The sequence below is a fragment of the Leuresthes tenuis genome, unplaced genomic scaffold (genome assembly GCF_036924035.1).
Source record: "Leuresthes tenuis unplaced genomic scaffold, fLeuTen1.0.hap1 SCAF_1, whole genome shotgun sequence".
Lineage (NCBI taxonomy): Eukaryota > Metazoa > Chordata > Actinopteri > Atheriniformes > Atherinopsidae > Leuresthes > Leuresthes tenuis.
In genome coordinates this window covers 16778289-16799632 of record NW_027325355.1, presented here as the reverse complement: position 1 = coordinate 16799632, position 21344 = coordinate 16778289, and positions in this window count along the sequence as shown.

Sequence of the window (21344 nt, the reverse complement as noted above, 5' to 3'; positions counted from 1 at the left end):
CAATGCCAGATTTAACCCTCTTCAGCATGGAGGCTACCACAAGATTGTGTTCCTCACTTTTCTTTTGAAATCCTGTGTGAGTTTTTCTATCACGCTGAAATAACCCAGATCTACCAAAGGAATCATCAGAGTAATTTTCCAATTACATTTAGCACTCAAGGAACCCCCATATCATCATACTCACACCACTATGCTTGGCCTATTAATTAGACCACTGTACCAGTCCCTGCACACATGCATAGGAGTGGAATCGAGCTACTAATGCAATGTCGGAGACATTCTACCACTTCCAACTTTCTCTGTATGATGTCAGCGTAAATGTAAGTAAATATGAATTAGCTGCAGTGATAAAGTCAGAATTTTATTAGAGCAGAACAACAGTCTGGAAATGTTTTAAGTGACCACAAGTTGAGATGTAGTTAATGGGATATGTGACTAAAAGCAACTTTATTAGGATTTCGGGGGTATAAATGCAAACTTGGGCTTCACTGTTTTTCCAAAAGGATTCAAAAAGATGGATTTTTGGAGCAAATAAGCCCAACTGCATTATCTGGCTGGGTTAGTCTGATTTTGAGAACCCCAACTTCGGGAGAATTTTAACATGTTAACATACACTTTAAAAGTCCAGTTTTGGTCAGAATTAAACAATAATTTGTGTCTTCCTTGTCTTGCAAAGATGCTTATTGTTGGTAAAATGTATTCATTGCGGTAGTCCAGGACAGATCCATGCCAAATACACTTATGTTAGTGCCATCTGAACAAAGCACGAGTTCCCAGCATTCATCAGGGGTCACAGAAACCCAGTTTATTAAATCCATTTACGGCCCACGTGAGAAATTCGCCCTCAATTTTGTCCAGGCTGAATTGTATATCTTTGCACTTAATCTAAAAACACACCATTCTTACGTTTTATTACCTTCAAAGTAAATATCAGAAGCTTGCTGTATAAATGGCTTAATTCATTTAGTTAATGTCATATTGTGGAACCAAACCTCTTCAGCACACACTGTAAAGGCCCATTGCGTTATAGCATTTGTTATTATTTTTCCACTGAATGAAGTGAATGGTCATCAGTCCCTGAAGTGAAGGCTCCTCCTCCCTCTGGCCTCCGGGCGGGTCGTTAAACAGCCAAACCAGCAATGGAATGAGTAAATAATTTAACAAATAGATGAATAAGTAAAAAGGGGTCGGACGATGCGGTGGTTAAACAGAAGGGGTGGGGGGAGCAGAGGAAGAGGCGTTCAGCTGGGGAGCCACCTATGGCAAAGAGAGGGCAGCTTTCTCTGTTTTTGTGAACATGCACCGTCTGTACAGTCCTGAACCTTGGCATCGGTACAGGCATCTGCTGCCGGCCTCCCTCTGCCAGTTCACCGTATATACACAAACATCTGCTTCCCTGCACACAAAAAAGGGGGACACGCAGCACTTGACAGGTCTGCATTTTGCCATTCTGCCTGGCCCCCGCTCGCCGGTTCTTTACACAAAAACCTTAATGCATCCTGTCAAGCCATTAGCCGGTGATACGATCAGCTCGCAGGCCCCCATTAAGCCATCAGTGTCCACCTGTGATAAAGACGACCATTTGTTTTCTTAAAGCCCTACTTAATGTCCGTTTAACTCAATTTGTCAGGAAATGTACAACAATTTCCTCCCCCCATGGTCCTGAAATCTGGTCAAGGTTCAAAAACTCTGAGCAGAAGAGGCAGGGATGGATTTTCTGGTTTTTTTTCTTTCTTTTTTTTTGAGGCTGCATATTCAAATGAGGGGATTAAATTGCCTCTCATATTGACGTATCGTGTTGCGCGAGCACTGAGAGGTGGCCTGTGTTTTCCCTCTAAAAGCTGATTTTTGGACAGCAGGGGCAGGAGCTGGAGGTTGTTTTGCCTCCATTAGCCTCGGTCCACGGCCCCTGCTCCCCTCTCCTGATGTGACAGCACTCTAAATCCAGCCCCGCCGTTATTACCGGCGCACATGCCACGCTGCAGCAGCAAAACCATAATAACACCTTTTAACACAACATTGTCCCCGACGCTCGCAAACACACATGTCGAATGATCTCCTCCCCCTCCTCCTCCTCACCCATATCCCCAGTGAGGACACCTAACAGCCACTGAAACATCTGTTTATGTTTTGTCTACAGATACATCATTTGAATTTTGGGGGAGGAGGGGGATGTCAATTGAGACAGGGAGTGAAACATAATGATCCTTAGCTGTGTTGTAATCCCAAGCGCTTGAATCAGCTTTCACTTCCTAAAGGGAGATTTAAAAACTAGCTGGGAGAACAAAACAAACTAACAACAACAACAAAAAAAAAAACCTATAAAAGAAATAATTGCTGGCACCGGTACCCTTTTTGGTGTCTATGATTGCCCCGACTGCCCCTTCTTCCCTGGCGGTGGAGCACGGCCCGGCCAAGCAGACAGGAAGTGGAGGGGCTCCTGGTTGTGGCGGCGGTGGCGGCACTGTTGACATCTGTCGTGGTTGGAGAGCTCAGTGCACAGGAAATGGGGTGTCACGGCGCGTGCTTGTTGGCCATTATCCTGGCATCCTAATGAAGTGTGGGCAGTTCACAAAAGGGGGTCTCTGGATGGCATGTCGAATGCACGGATGGGCAGAGGCAGCAGACACACACACAGACACACACATAGACACACACACCATCCCTTCACCCTCACTCTCCCCTTCAAATCCTCCCCTTCTTCAGCCTGTAGCCCATCTGCCTGAGCCACCAAACTGCACCCAACGGGACGGAGGCTGGTCTGGGGCGCATGCGCCACGCGATTTCCTGTGACAGGCTGAGCGCGAGGCCATTAGGCAGCTCGTGTGATTGGAAACACACAGTGAACAAGTGTCCTCTCGGCATGGACTCTGCCTCACGCTAGGAGAGCCGGGCTGCGGCGGTGCACCATCATCAATATACCTGGCCCTAATGGTCTTCACACCACAGATCAAGTGGTGTTCGTCAGATTCCAGAAGGGCCTTAGGTGCCTGTTTATTGACACAACAGACAGAAAAGACTCCCCTGACTAAATGTATTTCCACAACATGTCAGCACAAGATGTCCCTGAGTGAACATAATCATACATCAAAATGGCAATTTATAGAAATCTACACAAAGATGATGGCGTTTAATATTTGATAAGGTCAAAGCTGCGTATCTGCTGCATCTATTAAGAAAAGGGGAACATTGTGGTAATTCTAAACTGAGAAATCAAATGTGAAAACTCAAAAGATGACGCATAGAAACTGAACTGAGCTCAAGAGGGAGTCAAAGTGACTCTGACCCTTTTATCCTTGCATCTTTCTATTAATCTATGAACGATAATTATAGATATAAACAGGATTTAAGCCTCATTTTCCAACTCTTTATACAGACGTTAAGCAGCTAGGGCCAGTGGAATCCCACTTCTGTGAAAGAAGCATTTATAAATTACATGAAACTGTCACAAATATGATATCGATCGAAGTATTACATCTGTTTATATGTTTATAATGAGGAAGAGTATGATGAATGGTGATGAATGGTTAGGTTAGACATTTTCCTACAGAGACAAAGAAAAACAATACCATGTCACAATTTCTTTGCCTTTTTTGCGACACTACTACACTTTGGATCTGTAGACAAACATACCAATCATAAGTTTCCATGTACGACAATGCTGACTAAAATAAAACTTTGATTTTGCGTTAAAAGCTCCCAAGTAACAGAAAGCAAGATGCCCCCTCCCATAAATGTCTAAACTCCTGGAAAAACTGAAGCTAGGAAGTCTGCTCCAGACTGCTTTCAAGCCCCCAACAGCTGTTTAAAATACTATTGTCAGAAATGAGAAACTATAAAATGTCTTTAAGAATTCGTATTTTATCTAAGCTGTTTCTCTGAACGGTCAGATGTTGGTGTTAAGGTATCAGATCATAGAAAAAAATCTAATTTAATTTCATAGGGATGGAAAAGAAAATCCGATAAATAAAACGCCTATGTCTGGTTCCTTCTTGTACTTACGATATAATTTGCAAGAATCCACTGTGTCTGTGTGAAAGCAGCCAGTAAGGACTAAAAGGACTAAAAGGAGGCTGTGACCAGGGTCAAGCATCAACAGTTGCTATTGTTACCAGCCTGTGACTGCTTCCTCGGAGGGGAGGTGCCTCGGGTGGCAGAGCTGAAGCCCAGCAGAGAGGGATGGGTAGGGGCTTGCAAATTATACTTCAAATGTAATTAAACTTAATCTAACTTCTGCTAATATATGTAAATGTGCCTGGAAATTACAGATGTAAAGAGCATTGGAATTTTGATCATGGACAGTAATAATCTAAATGAGGGTTTCTGTATGACTTCTATCGAACTGTATCTGTAAATATGTCCTTCAGAAGCTCACTGAGTGGCTCTAAAATCAATCAGCTATTGTCACTCAGAAAAAGCTATAAACCTCCCCTTTTAAGCAAACCAAAAAGAAAAAATCATGCAAGTTAAGTGGACTATTTCAGGACTGTAATCACACAGTGATCTATCTGTACAGAATAAAAAACAAATATCAACATGCAAGCTATTTTTTCACATGGTACTCATCAGCAAGCGGTTGCGTGTCAGCTTCTCTCCACACAAATGATCCCTCTTCAGGTAAAGAGCCTCCACTTAACTTGTCTGCCCATAACTGTAATGGGCTAATGTGCTGAGTAAATGTAGCACTACAGCACTGAGTGCTTCATCAATACGTCCGACTGATGCGGGACAGAAGGGGGATTATCACGAGCGCCAGATGCTAAGCCACTGAAACTGCACACAATCAATTAAGTCCTCTGTGCATACTGTACTGTAGCATCACACTGCAGATAAGTTTATCACTGAGGCCGTTTCCCTAACTGAACAGGAAGTCAGATCTTTGCTCATTTACAACTGTCATCTGTTACTGTCTACATGCCTGTAGATTGGGATCATTCATACATTGATGAGGGCATTTAACAAGGTCACTGGAGGAAGGGCTCAAGTTAGAACAAGAGAGAAAGCCGTGCTTGACTGATTCAGATAACTGACTCTTGTAGTCTTGAGAGTTACTGGAAGTCTGGAGACATCTTTCCTATCCCTGTGTCGTCTGATTTCCATTGACAACATATTCTGTCCGGGTGTCATGGTTCAGTCAACAGTGCAGCCACTGTCCAGTGTCCGCACCGTTTCACTTCTCTTCTTATCGAGCTTCCTCTGCCTCCAGTGAGATTCTGGTTGCACCCTTTCGTGAAGCAATTCCTGTCTGAGAGTAAAAAGTGCAGGTTGACGTCATCTCTAAATTTAACGTGATATTTCTTGGAAATGAATGTTTGAAAAGATGGAGGATAATTTTCCATGTTTCACAAAACACGAGGACAGAAATTCTAAAGAGAATAATATTGTTTGTACTTTGATCAGAGCTCAGAGTAGGTGAAGGTAAAGGGACAAGATTCCACTCCTATATCTCTGACTTAAACTAATTTTGCAAGGGTAAGGCTAGAGATAAAGCTTCAGTCCTTCGAGAAATGTCGACTGATAACCGATAACTGGTACTGATAACTGTATAATCCAATACTTGTTTCTTTTACTTATTTCTTTTAATGTATCTTATCTAACACAACAGTCAGTTTTCCCAATCTGCTGTGATGATTCATGTTGGAAACTGTGAAATATGTCCGAGCAGAGGCCACATTTTCCTTTCCGAGCACCAGCACCTTGTTTCCATTATTCCCAATGGGAAGAGAATGAAAGTGGCTGCCTTGAGGAAAAGACGCTCCATCCTGCATCCAGGTTGAAAATCTCTGAGGTTTTCTGAAAAGAGATGGTGTCATCACTTTATTTTTGTCAGTTGACTATCATACAGCAGTTATGTTTCCTATTCACCTATTCATGCCTCTTTGATATCATTGACTGGCGTTTATTTGTGACAAATGCTCCATACAATCACGCAAAAGCACCTTTTGTTCAGTTTCCACTGAGGACGTGACATTTTGTGAAACAAAACACCTGGTGTGTCAGGTCAACTTTCAACCATATCAGAACCAGAACCATCCACTCACCCAGAGGCAACAGCCCGAGCAGAGACTTTTCTCTATCCAGCCACCTATTTTAGAGACACTGTAGCGTTCCCAAGACAGCCAATTTAATCTCTAAAGCGAGACCTGTACCTGCCCTGAGGCCTCCTCGCAGTGGGACATGTCCAGAACACTTTCCTTGGGAGGCATCCTTATCCTGACCAGAAAACCACCTAAACTGGCTTCATTTTAAGCAGAAACCTTACTCCCCTCCCGAGATACTCCTGGTTGACTTATTCTCACCCTATCCCTAAAAGAGAGCCCAAATACCTACAGTAAGTTGGTCTTGTGTTCACAAACCCTTTGGTGTGGGTTGGAATGTAGATCACCTGGAAAATGGACAACTTCACTTTAGGCCTTAACTTTCTCTTCAACATGACAGACTTGTACAATATCCACGTAACTGGTGATGCTGCCCAAATGTGCTTGCTAATCTCCACCTTCATTCAAGACAGCCACTCAGTCCTAACCCAGAGTGGGCAGTCCCCCTTTTTCAAACAGAAAATCATGGCCTCAGACTCAGAGTTTCTAATTCTTATCCAAGGCACCTTCCCACTCGGCTGCAAACCTCTCGAGTTCCAGCTAGAGGTCTCTACTCCAGTGTTTCTCAACAGTCCACAGCCTTCTGCAGAGCTTAAAGACCTGACCCATTCATTTGAATCAGGTGTGCTGGAGCAGAGAAACATGGAAAACATGTAGGGTGGGGTGCCTTGAGGACCATGATTGAAAAACACTGCTCTACTCGATGAGGCCAACAGGACAACATCGTGCGCAAAAAACAAAGATAAAATCCTTAGCCTAAACCGGAAAACGTCAGGTCCTTGGTTGCACCTAGAAAATTTCTCTGTGATGGCTATGAACAGAATCTGTGACAAAGGGCAGCTCTGGCTGAGTCTAAAACTACTCATCATATTAATCATATTCCCTTTGGTGAAACTTGACCTAAGTAGGCCATTTTTGAGACATCGCGATAAAGTTGTACAATAATCAGGTACGACAGACACCTTCAACTTGGTACTCTGTACAAGAGACTGAATGAAAAAAAAAGCAAAAGCTTCAGCTGTCTGAACATAAAGCCAAAAGAAGTTGCGTCCTCTTCTGGCTCAAGGTCAAATTAATTTACCAGGCGTTAATGGACGGCTGAGGAAAGATGAAAAAAGATACCAGTGAAATGGGGCTACCATTCCCGCTCAAAATATGCACACCTCTTTTTTATGTGTTGTTAAAGGTTTTGAAAATGACTATAGGTAGAGTTTGACTAAAGTGTGTTTTTTCTAAAGACTTTCTCAACTTAGTATGCTAAACAGAAAACTTAATGTTTAAAGAGCAGCACCATCACAACAATCAAAGGAAGAAAAGGTCTAAAGTGCTAAAGCACCCAGTGATGGACAACACTCATTTTCAACCTGTGACTCCTGCAAATCACTTTATAACAACCCGATCTCTTTGTCAGACCCAGCAGAAACAATGATCATCTACCTGGAGACCAGCTGGCCCACAATCCCCTGCAGCAACTCTACTCCTGACGGAGGAAGTCGGTAGTTAACCACATTACCTAATATGTCTTGATGGATGCTGCAGCTCTCTGCGGGGGTCAAGGGTCTGGCAGTCCCCCTTGCAGCAAAGAAGACAGATGAGGTTGGGCATAGCGGCGAGACACCTCCCTCACTCAGTCTTGTTTACTTTACTCCCAGAGCAATCTGATACCTCATTGGCTCTCAAAGGAGTGCCAGGTTTGATGGCACATTATTAACACCGTCCACAGCAACACGACACGACAACGTTTGTGCAATTACTGCTCCAGCTCAGGAGGAGTTGAGGTAATTCTGCTCAGAAATGGGTATTAGCTTGATAATGCAAGATGTTTTCCACCATTATGTTCGTATCAATCACCGAGCGCTTCAAGAGAAAACGACAATTCAACCAGTGCAAAGCTGATGTGAAGAATTTCCTCATTTGAATGATGTATAAAAATGGTAGAATTAGCCAAAGATTATACCAAAAGATTTGAAATGGATCAACATCCCCTCCCTGACAGAACAATCTACAAATCACAGAGATCCAGCAGGGGGGGAAAAAAAAGCTGGCTGAAGCTTAGAGATGCTGACTCAGCTTTAAATGCATTACAAATGACTTGAATGGCTGGCTGGTGGATGCACTCTGCCAACCCTCTCTATCCACCCCTCAGTTCTGGATACACTTTTACCTCTCAGCCACCTTCAGTCTCGCAGCCTCATTCATCACCGCATTGACCGTCTGTTTACAGTTAATTCTCTCTGCCTCCATTTTGTTTCACGCGTACAATCAAACCCACCTCTTAGGTCACATCGAGAACACCCCTGGCATTCACACCGGATTGGCTATGCGTCATCTTTTTCTTGTTATGACATCCACATCTGTGGAAAATATTCTTTCTTTGCATTCGACAAGTGAGCAGAAAACACGCGTCATGTTCTCACTTTTTCTGCTTTTTCATGCAAGTTTAGCCTAATGTTGCGTTGTTGTGTTTGAACGAGGAGACGAGGGCTGAAAAAGGGAGAAAGAAAGTAGGAAAAAAAAGATGGAGGGTGCGTGTTGCAGGCAGCGGGACACTGAGAAGCATTTGAGTGAGAGACTGTAATGAATAATGAGGACTAAAAGAGATGTAAAAAGGAGGAAGAGGATGTGGGAAATCAGAGAAAAAGAAAGGAAAAGGTGCACGAGTCAGGAGGGGGGGCCTCTTCGTCTAGACTCTCTACAAATTGTAATTAACAATAACAAAAACCTGGCTGCCCCCACCTTGTTCAAATAGACCGCCGCAGGTTACTGCAAAGCGTTACCTTGATGTTCTGCCGAGCTTTACCTTCTCCTGCATTCTGATCACTGCGCTGCTCTCCAGCCCGATTAGGACGATTAATATTAATGGCATGGCAGTTTCTCTCTGCTGATCAGAGCTCTCGGTTGACTGGAACCCAGCGTGGCGCCACACCTTGCTGTAGGTGACTGTCAGGTTTGATTATGGGCAGATTAAGGGCTCTCTTTCCCACTGCCACTGTTCGACATACTCAGATAAGCTGCATGAGCGCCGGACGATTATTCACTGTCGGAGCACATTGAGAGGTGAGGCTGTGAGGGTCTGACGGCACCTTCAAGTGCGGCCGGCCACACTGTAAAAAGTGTCCATCTGTAGCTGACAGTCTATAGTTACAACAGGGCAGTTGGAAGTTAACCAGGTGATGCGAATTAAGCTTTTGATGGCTCAGACTCCTATATTAAAGTCACATACATGTATGTTTTTCTATGTTGGAAATTCTCTGACCTGTATCTCGACCTTGAGCGACAGAAAAGTTAAAAAGACACATTTTGCCAAACAATTCAATTCGTTTGCTCCTCAGAGGGACACACGCTTGTCTCTCTTTTGGTGTGTTTTTTTTTCTTCTTCTCGTCACCTTGTCATCTCTTACTCCCTCTTCCATCTTCCTCACCTTTCCCTCTCCCTCCTCTCCCTGCTCTGTTGCCTTCCTCCTCCTCTTCCTTCTCTCTGGTCCATCCCTCTCTCTTGGCTCCATGACCCTGGCTCCGACAGAAGATCAGTGTGCGACTCGGAGCCTCCGGCTCTTCTCGGTGAGCAATGAGCACCTCTGTTTACCCAGACGCCACCGTGGTGACAGCCAACTTCTCTCAAACTCTGCCTCACTGAGGCTGTGAGTGAGTGTGTGGGCCTTATCTTGCCTCCGCCACACAGAGGATTACTTTACCACAGGAGATATAGTCGAGGATAAAGTTGTGCTGCTTCACCTCTCATTCCCCCAAAGCTTACAGACAGTCCAAGAAGCGTGTTAACAGCGATCTGATAGCAGCTGACAAATACAGTCGCTCTTTGTCTACTTATTTTCCTGCCACTTGCGCGATTTATTTATATTTTTCCTTTCTTCCTGGGAGGCAGAAATGCGCCGTTAGGATAATCATTTGAGAAGCAGCAGCTCAGGTCGGTCTACTCAGGAACTCGGTTGAGAAATAGTGGAAACTGACTGTTGCAGCAACCGACCTGCAGGAAGCTTTTTTTTTCCATGTTTCATGCAGAAGCCAAGGAAAATGGATAAACAGTGTGGGAGGAGGGAGAAAAGCCCTGCACTCAGCAGCTTTGAGAGTCTGAGATGTGAAAAGTGACTGGTTGATTTATCACGGAGGAAACAGAGCCACAAAGTACAATTTTCTACCTTAGCCACAAACAATAATTCATAATGATGTCGCCTCCTGATAGCGGCAGACCTTTGTGCTGCGTCGGTCCTCGAAAAGGATCGTAATAAATGTCAGGACTTTGCAGGTAACTACTTTAAAAGCCATTAGAAGTAGTCATGATGGAAGATACCGGCCGCCGCTTCATATACTGTGATACTTGCAGAGAAAAAAAAACTGGAGAAAAATGAGAGGGATGTTTTATTGTGAGCTTACAGGAGCTCAAGGACTGTTACAGATAAACAGGTTATGTCAATTAAGAAGGCCTCCCTGCACTGCGGCAGGAGAGAAGCTGCTCGTGCTCCTTCAGATCTCCACACCTTCCTCAAACTGACAGATATTAACAGCGAGCGGAGTCAGAAAATGTACAGCGCACCATTCTGTAGCGCCGTCATGTCTCCGTGTTGACCTTTCAACTGGAAAAACTTAGACGGAGTACTCCCAGCAGCAGCCATGCATCACGGTTTAATGGCATGTCAGGAGCAGGCTTGGCTTCTTTTTGTTGGTACACATTTTTTATCGCCACATCGGCAGATTATGAGAGAGCTAATGAACTCTGCGGATCGGAGGACTGGTGGGGGGGTGGGGTGGGACAAAAAGCCCCCTTCTGCTTTTGTTCCAACTTTTCAGGCTGTAAAAAAAGAAAGTGGAGACTTAAAAGTTCAAAACGAGCCCATATTGAACAGGGAATCTAATACAAAAACTAATACTTGTAGGAGCAAATAAGCAGGCGCGGATGAGCCCTGGTCTTTATGTACACTCATCTCTGAGAATATTGGATCTTAGCACGCTCAGTGTCATTCGTTTTGCTCTAAGAAGAGCTCATAAAAGCAGCGGTTGATGTGACTTTAAAGTTCCCCGGGGAGACTGTTTAAAGACTCTTTAAAGCCACCGGCAGAAATGTTTGCAACAACTCTGGGATTAATAACAATGAGTTTACCTACGCTTTCATCTTCTTGAGATACAGAAAATCAAATTGTTTTTATGCCTTTTTTGCGAGAATGAAAACCCTCCACTTAAAGGTACATCTCCTTTCTTTATACCCACAACCAGGTTTAGGTCAGGTCTAATAAGCTTCATCCAGGGTTGGAGGCTTTTCAAAGGCGTGTGTTAAAAATTGTTTTCCATGATGTTTTTTTTTTTAAGAATAAAGGACATGGAAAGTGAGAATGTACAACTACTCAATCAGCTGGTTGACTTCATCTAAACATGAAATTTGTCTGGGTTGTTTTCATGCTAATTGACATGAAATGAACTGCACAGGGGGGAATACAGGCTCAAAGCATTTTGTGAAGTAGTCATGAAAGGGTTTTTTCACACGTGGTGGGCATAGTTTACTTTGAAACTAAATTTTTGCTTTCATTTTTGCTTTGCTTTTTTTTCACAATGGTCCTTCCTTTTTGTATTTGTCTTCTGCAAAATGTTGCAGAGTTTTCTTAAGATCTTTACTTTATTCTCTTGCGCTTTCTCATGTTTTGTGAAACACTGCAGAGTATTTCTTCTAGCTGCTGCTGATTATTTTGTTGGTTTGTTTTGCGAGGCCACCGCACTTTTACACTTTATTCTTTGTCACCTTCTCCCTGGATGTTCCCTTTCCTCTTCCCCATATACCACTCATTGTGTGGTTTGCAAATTAAAAAACTCTTCAGGTAGGTTTAGAAAAAACATCACGGTTTAAGTTGAAACTGAAACTCTAATCACACTCAACATAAATATATCCCTTTTCCTGACTGTACTGCTGGGCAAATGTATGTTCTGAGTTTGTTACATCACAGAAAAATGATTAAAACAATCATCAAGTAAACAAAATTAGGTCTCAATATCATGAGAAAATGAGCTGTCCTTTCCGCTCTCAGACGCTACAGGCATTACACACATCCTGATTAACAGATCCCTGAATGAACAACACAACAGGGGTTGTTTTAATCAAAAGAATCTGCTTAGATGATAAATCACAAATGCACCGCTTTGGACTAAGTCATCAACAGTGTTAAATTGTGCAACTTACATCTTCATGGTTGGTTATGGCTGCGAAGGATTCAGTTGAGAGATACGCCAGGTTAGGGTTAGGGTGAGGTGCAGTGTGAGCACACCGGCCAGTCACGGTGTGTATCTGTTAGTCCGAGTTGTCTCTGGTAAAAGTTTATAAAACTACCGGCTGAAAAATGAGGCAGGTGTTGGTAGTGATCCTCCACACTCCATCGCTGCATCTCTGCATATTCTCTTGGCTGGTATGTTGCCAGAATTGTGGTGATGCGGCATTTCAGCTTCATTCTTCACTAAATCAATCCACTTTTCAGTTCTTGTTCTCTTTGTTCCACTACATTTTAAACCGACAGCTCAAGTTGTAAGAAACCGACGAATCGGGGAAGACGTATTGCCATGAAAACGGCACCATAGCTTGCTAGCCATGCTAATGTATTGCAGGAGGCATATTTAGAATCTTTCAGTGTGAAGAGTAGAGTTGGCTTTTGCTTGCCTTGAATACTCAAGCCCACTGCATTGTAGAAATGTGATTTCATGTGACTAAGCTGTTGCCAATTAACCTCATTAGCGGCATCCAATTCAAAGTTGATATTAAGTGATGTTTTGCCCTAATTTCTATTAAATGCAGGCTTTAACGATTCGCACACACTCTGACCTTATACTTGTCTCACGCATAGTCCGATCTCGTGTGTTGTAGCATATGTGAGAACAACAAGGGACAAAATATATCCAGTGTTTTGCATTGTTTCTTCTACCACCTCTGTCCTTCCTTGTGTCTGTGAGTGTCATGCACGTGTCCTAGTTTTGATGCTGCATCAGTGAACATGGCTTTAAGCAAGACAGACATGGACAGAGAGGTGTATGGGTAATGCAGCATGAGACTGTGTCGTATCACATGTGCAGGGCGTAGCCTGCAGGGAAAAAGAGAAGGAGAAGAGGTGGAGAAAAAGGGGAGCGTAGCTCTGAGGAATCACAGTCCCTGTCGCTTCTCTTCTCCCACAGGGAGGACTGTGTGCTTTCCCCATCTGCCTGAGGTGTGTGTGGAACGGTGTGGGAATCTGTGTGTGTGTGGTAGTACAGGCTTGTATGAGCGGAAGGGCCCTGCAGGGACTTCGACTTCTGTTGTCCCCAGACCCTGAGCCATGTGCCGCGGTTGGCAGGCCCGTCCCCTCTGTGCCCAGCCTCAGGTCGTTCTGGGAGGAAGAGACGGTGGGAAAGATTCTCAAGGTGACCTATGTTGATCCACAACTGTACAACTGCTGTGTCGCGTGTTCAGATTACTGCGCCACCACACTTTAGCCTCAGCTGGGAATGCATTTTTATCAAGTAACACTCGAAAACCTCAATTTAAGCTACCGTTCAAATATGACTGCATTTTGTGGTGCAAACCCAACAAAAATGCAGAAAAGAAAGCCAAACAACAAAAAAATCACAACTAAATCAACAACAACAGTGAGAAACAACATTAAAACCAACATTTCAAACCAAATGTTTGTCTTTCTTATGCTGCTTAGGCTTAAGTTTTATTGTTTTTTTCCCGAAACCTGGTGCGATGCTGTTGCATTTCCGTTTTGTTGTTTTTCGTGAACACGTTTCTTTAGTTTTTTTCTCAACTTGATGTGTTCGCTGTTTTGTTTGCGATGATTGTTTTTGGTGTTGTTGTCTCGTCACAAATCTTCCATTTTGGAATTTTTGCCTTGGTTTGAGTTCAGCTTTTGTTTTGCCAACGTGCTTTTTCTTTCAGCTGCCCAAAAAGTACCTGTCGGGCTTCTCGTTGCAGTCATCGACCGTTTTCTTAATTTGCCACAGTTTGACTTTGTGTGAGAAAGCTCATAAACAACGATAAACTGAAAAATAATATCCAACATGTGCCTCAGCAGCTGGAATAAACAACATTTGATATGTTTACGCAAATATGACTGGTCTCGGTTCAGTTATATGAAGTTCTGAGGCTCCAAGCTGCTGCACGTCAAACAGAAAGCTACATCCACCCTGAGCGATAACAGCATACACTAGATCTCGCAGAAACAGCACAGTTGTGAGTGTTTTAATTAAAGAGCGCAAGAGAGGTCGGTTCACGCTGGGATGATGTGGGAGAGGGATGGACGGATTCAAGAAGCTTCATTTAGATCTAATTTGTTTGAATGACAGGTCATTTTCAGAATGTAACTTGAAGGGTTTCATTACAAGATGTCATATATCTATTCTGGGTGAAGGAGACAAGCTCAACTTTTCAAACGCATCAGTTATTACGTCCTCAAAAGCTGAGCTATTTTAATAGAGACAGTCTTCGGCTACCTAATAATGTCCTTCTCTCTGTGAAGTGAGTTTGACTGTAACCAGAGGAGGTGTTACATTATTCCAACTGATCACACCTGATGTGTTGGAGGTGATCATCTCTTGTAGATCAGACGAGCAAATTTTGTTGACTTTGTGAGATGGATTTGGAGCAGCAGGGGGTTTTTTTCTTCTTTTTTTTCTTCAAACGTCATAAAGATTGCTTATTTCAAACAGAAATGACAAGCAAATGCGAGCAAGGCAGCTTTCGCTCCAAATGATTTGACAGCATACAGCAGTGTAAAAGATGCAAGGACACACTCGGCTGATGAAGAGTTGAAGAAGAAGTGTGCTTGAGGTTCGGTTATATACGAAGAAGATGATTTGTGGTCATTCTGAACCATTATGAGTCTAATTCCACGTATTTTGTGTCTAACTAGATCTTTTTGTGCCACATTTTGGGCAATTTTGTGTGTCATTGTGGTTATTTTTGTCTCATTTTGATAAACTTAGACTTTTTAAAATTTTTACAAGTCATTTTCACCTCGTTCTATTTGAATGTTTTACCTGTGTTGTGATAACTTAGGTTACTTTAAATCATATTTACGCACTTTTGCTGCACAGTGCCGCCAAAAATTAAGCACATTTTAAGCTCAAACTACTTGGCTAAGATTGACAAAGTTTATGAAGAGAGAGAAGATACAAAGAGCTCAACCCTTTGGGTGTCTAAATCTAAGTCCACTGGAATTTTTCATAGTTTCTTTGGAGAGTCACTCTGCTCTAAGCTCTTTGAGACATGCTCTTGTTAGATTGAAATAATAACAATAAAAAGAAAACCCTCTGCATTGGGTGAGGGTTTAGGTTTAGGTTTAGGTTTAGGCCTTAACAGTGGCTTCATGAGTCACTTTGGTGGTCTGGACCAAAGCAGGGACGGGTGATGATTTTCAAATATTCGAGCAGCCATACAATTGGAAATGATCTAATGGTTTATGCAACAGCAGCAATGCTGTTTTACCCAACCGCCAGGCAGCAGTAATGCACCCAATTATGCACTACCATGACACAACAAAACACGAGACATCGCAACTACTGCCTTTGGTAAAACAAGTGTGGCGCTCTCAGCTTAGATGCTTTCCAATGGTGCATTAATTAGAAAAGCATGCAAAGCCAAAAATTACAGCCATCAAAAGGATCTGTGTGGAGCTTGTTAAGAAACATAAATGAAAATAAGGTCCAATGTAAATTGCCAGGTCAGGGCATTTCATAGGTTTACCACAACAATGCACTGTCAGCTGAGAACAAAGTAGCCCAGATGGGAGCAACACAGGCAAAGCTGCATCCAGGCATCACATTCTTCCTGGATCCGAGGCACAAGCACATGAGGTTCACAAGTGTTGAAGCAAATCTTGCTGAAGCAGCTCTGAAGACGTGGAAGGTATGTTCACAGGTCAGTCTGACAAAACTGAACAACTGGCCAAAAATATGCCATTGCAGTGCTGTTTGGCTAAATACTGCTTTGGTTTGAAATGTTAATAAATAGACCAGTGTGTTAGACTCAAGACTGAGATAAAAAGTTTCCTAAGTTTTGCCTTTTACATATATTGGGACGACATTCTTTCATTTCTGCATTGCACGCTGAGGTTTTTCATACGGTCCAAGCAACGGTACATTTCATAAATGTCTTCCTGCCTGATTAACGTCCACATCTTTCAGCCTCCACAACTCAAGTTTCCAACATATCGTGCCATACAAAATGTCCAGCACAGAGTACAAACAACAGTGATCAAAGGCAAGAAAGACTTTCAACAGAAATTTTCTCGCGCTGTGGTTCTTCCAGAGAACTGACCTTGATGTGTAAAAATGGCAGACTGCCCCTTTAAGCGCAATCTTCAATGCCGAAAACTTAAATCTAAAAGTGATCACTGCATCAGAGACAATTACCGGTTTGAAGTTGTTTACGAGGACTCTTGAGACTTGAAATGCTGCGCAGCAGCAAGAAAGGTGGATGCAGAAGCAACCATCACTGCTCGTTAAAAACTCACAACCTGATGTTCAGAATAATTCAATATCTGTGCAATACAGAGAGGATGCAGTTTGATATTCTCAATCATCTCATCAGTGGGGGATTTTAAGGACGAAGTGTTCTTTGAAATGTACCATAATCTGTTTTAAATGTGGGCTATCAATCATTTTGGAAGAGGAGGTGTAACATCACACGGGGGGAGCTAACTCTTCAGATGGACATGGGAGGTAATGTCCTTTTCCTTGGACAGGCTTTTACACCCCTATCCAAAATAATACGAGCTTTGAGCCAACAGTGCGGTTTATTACCAGCATGGTAGCATGTATGTGCTTTCCACTGCTGCCAGAAACAAAGAGAGTAGCTAACGAGATTGTGGAGTAACAGGGAGAGGGAGGGGGGGGGGGGGGACAGTCGTTAACGACAGTCCCCATTGGCTCTGCTTTCATCAGATAGGTGGCACCGTGAGCTAATCCCCAGGCTTAGCTGCGTGTCACCCAGCACGGCACCCAGCCGGGTGTCGCCGGGGCCACCCTGGCAGATCCGACGGGCCATGTGGCTGTCCCAGCATCCCTGGGGAGGTTCACAATCCCGCCATGTTGCATTTACCTTCTGTGCAGGTGGCCTCTTCGGCCTCTCGCTGGCTATCACCAGAGTTAGAGTGGAAACTTCTGCACGCTTTGGCACAGAGAGGCAGGAAACTGTTTGTACTTTCAACCCACAGACAAAGCAGCTTGATGTTAGTAAATTGTACATCACATGCATTTTCCGACGTACTTCTAGACTCCTGGCGTCCCTTCACGGAGCACAAAACCCTGAATGTGATTCTTATCTGCAAGGAGAGACAGGCAGGCGACAAAACGGTTTGGCTTTCAGCGCACCGGAGCTGAGGCTTTTCTGGGGTTACAGCTGCTGGTTCTGCCTGCTGGCAGCTCCTTATATCTATCAGCTGGTTCATCTGCAAAGTCATCACCTCATCTTTAACATCCCTCCTGTCATATTTTTGGATTTCAGACCTGCACGTCGCCTTCTTTAGACAGGGCAAGCATCATAAGAGCGGCAAACTCTTACGCACTTCGTCAGCCCGGCTCTGGTTTTGTGTGTGCGGTTCGTGCCTGTATATGTCAGGTTTACTCACAGATGATGTAATGATTATATCATTTATGAGCAATGAAGCTTTAGGTTGAAATTAAAATTCTGATATATGAGCCGATAGGCTGTTTTCATTGTTTTGAAAGGAAATAGGGAAAAAAATTGCTTTTAATGACCAATTTTGAATCCATTTCAATATCAGCTGTGTTATTTATATATTTATTTTAATCTTTTGTTGAAATTTATCTTGTTATTCAGTTTACTGACTTGCTTGTTTACCTTCTCGGTGCATTATTTTTCAAAGATCCTCCCCTCCATTCATCTAGCTTTATTATTCATTCCTTCTTTACTTTCCCAATCTGATTTAATTTCTTTTAGGCCTTTTCCTTTAGTCTTGCGCAGGGACTGTAACCCTCCTCCTGTGGGCTCATTTTAATGCTCCTGATAGAAAATGAAGTCTCATTCTACTGTTGCGCCTCACTGTGAGCTGTTCCACCCAAAATGTAAATGTAAACATTTCACCTACACCGTACCCCTAATATTTCAGTGTGGTAATCCTCAATCAACAGGGTGGGGGGGGGGGGGGTTTGGGCCTCTTCTGTGTGTTATGCGCTGGCAGCAGGCCAGTTCTACCCTCTGCACCAAACACTGAGCGGACTCGGCTGTTTAGTGGAAACAGACAAGCCAAATCGGCGAAGAGTGACCTATTTTGTTGCCGTGTGCCGCTGGGAGTGTGTGTAGCCCCCCCCACAAAAAAAACTAACCCCGCCCCTCCGCACGCTGGAAAGAAAGAAACTGAGAAAAAGCCACTCGTGGATGAGCGGCCTTGACGCCACACCTACTGATGTGGTCCGAGCTCTTCCCCTCTGCTCCCTTTTCGCTCTCCACCCCTCTTCACAGGCACCTAATTATGAAAACCCTGACTCATTTACATGGCTATGTTTGATCTAAATTACACTCCAAACCACACCAAATTAGGATCATCTGTGAATGTAAAACACCCCCCCCCCCTCCTTTCTGACCCCCCCACTCCCTCCCTCTCTTGGTCTGTGTTCTTGCAGTGAGCTCTGCAGGGCACATGTTCAAATGATGAAGGGGGATTTACAGTTTTTTAACGTTCTCTGGAGACCTGAGCTCTGTCCCACCCCGCTGACTGAGAGGGACCAGAGTCACCAACAATTATCTGAGGATCTGATCTGCGCCCCCTCCCATCCTGTGCCTAAATTAGACCGAGCCTCCTCTGACTGATTCGACGTACAGGCGGCACATTAATTACAATATGCCAATGGCTGGCCCGGGCTAATTGCAGGCGCTTATTATGCATTCATGTTCTCATAATGTACATCATCTTTCTGCGCTCCTCTGTCTCACACCAGCCTCTGCTGTTTGTTTTACCCCATTATCAGCTCTTACACTGTTTTCTCAAATATCTTAAAGCTGCAACCCTGACGGTTTCTGAGTATTTAGAGGCCAAATAGTTTGCCACATTACAGCGACTACGTTTCACAAACAGAAACAGACGGATGGTGTTACTGTGTCCGCGAGCCTCGGGGCTCACTCAGACTTTAAGAGAATTTCAGATTTTGTCAACGTGAGATGAGCTCTGAGCTTTACATTCGGCTTTTTGACATGGCGGCAGATACAAAGTCACATCAATATGTCTTCATAGGAAAAATCTAAATGAAAATTATAAATCACAAGCAGCAGATCCAGTCGTTGTAAAAAGGACTGTAATGAGCTCACGACAAAGGACTTATTAACCTCTGGAAGGCATTGTTCTTGCTTTAGATCCGTAGGCTACATAAAGCATAATTACTTGGTAATAAGTGAATAATTAATTGCTAATAAATACATATGATTTGCGTCACGCTTAGTAAATCATTGTTATCTGCTCAATGGTGCATAAATGCTAGCACATGCATAATAAAGCATATATTTATTTTCATAAAGCTACAAAGTCTCAGAGCCTTGAAAATGACGCATCGTTGAAATTAGCCATGTTAAACAATAACTGTTCAATTTTTCACTCATTTTCAGTCCAGCGCTTGTACCTGACCATTTTGTGTCTCTTGTGTGTTAAACCACTCAACACTGACCTATAAACCACTCAAGCATGACAAACTCAAGGGATGAACCGACACATAACAGACAACTGAGCAAAGAATCCATTTTTCTTCAGGCACTTTGTGAGTAGCAGCCTGTCAGAAAGCCACACCGTTTGTTCCCATTTCCTCAGTCTCACAAAAACGACGACACAGGTTAGCCAATAAATAATGGTACTTTTGCACCATTGATGGTATTTTCAAAGAGCTATGAGCTGAAAATGTGGCATATATCTCTGCATAATGAGGTGTGTCCTTAAAAAAAGTGGAGGACAAAAGAAGAAGCATCAGGCCTAAAAAAAAGTACAGCAGATAAACAGTTTCTCAAAGTGATGAGTAATCCATCTACTGCTCAGTAAGACCTCGTCAGAAATAGTCTCCATGGAAGGGTGGCTGTCAAGAAGCCATTCTCAAGGAAGGGAAACGGGGAGAAAAGGCTGAGCTATGCCAAATGACACAATAAATGGACTGATAATCAGTGGCAACAGGTCTTATGGAGGGATGAATCCACCCCAGAGCCTGGACCTCAACACTACTGAAGCAGTGTGGGATCATCTTGACAGAGAATGGAACAAAAACCAACATCCAGCCAACATCCAAAGAAGAGCTTTGGGATGTCCTTCATGAAGCCTGCAGAACTATTCTTGAAGACTGCTTAAATAAATGATGAGAAAGCTCATCAAAGAGGCTTCAGACTGTGTTTAAGAATATAGCTGTTGTTTAAAAGCAGAAATGACCACATCCAATATGGTTGATTCAAGCTTTAGCCTCAGCCACAGACAACTACATGTCAATTCAAATTAAAATCAGAAAGCACTTTAAATGTTATTCATTCGTTAAGTTCTTTTTTTCCCTGAAAGATCAGTCTGTATGATTTTCTCACTACTTTCACTATTTTTTCTTCTCGTGGTGATTTTCATATAAAATCGTAAGACCTTTTTTCAGCCGGAGAAGGCACATTTTTTTCACAGCTACATTCTTCAGCTTTCTGTAATACAGGATCATCTGTATTCATAAGCCGATACGTTTTCCTTATGGGGGCAGAGGTGGAAAAGGTCCTGAACGTCTTGGTCAGTTTGACACACGCTATCTGGATTTCTGTCAGATAGTGGTCTCCCCAAAAAAATGGGTCAAAACACGCTGTGAGAAGTTAAAGGAGAAGAAGAAAAAGTATTTTTGTGAATATGAAAACTATCCAGCTGGTATTTGTTCTCTTACTTAAGAGGAAAATAATTGTGAGGGGTCTGTTGTAACGATTAGAACTTGCACAATTTGGGTCCCTTTATCAATCCATCCAATTTTTTAATGGGAAACCAAAACATATGCAAATTCCTTGAGCTTTCAACACTTCCTGGTCTGCACAGTTTGCGAACGCAGCTTTGATCACATTAGGTTTTGGAACAGCGCGGCCCAGGAGACACACTTCACGATAAAGTTATTGAGCTGTATTTCAAGGAATCATTACATCTTTGTTTTTTCTTTCTTTTTAAGAAAAAAAAAAAAACTCCACTTACAAACGTTCCACTTGCTTGCCGTCTTAAATTCTTGTTCTTTTGATTTTATATTTATTATTGTTACAGCAGAGAGTCAGTT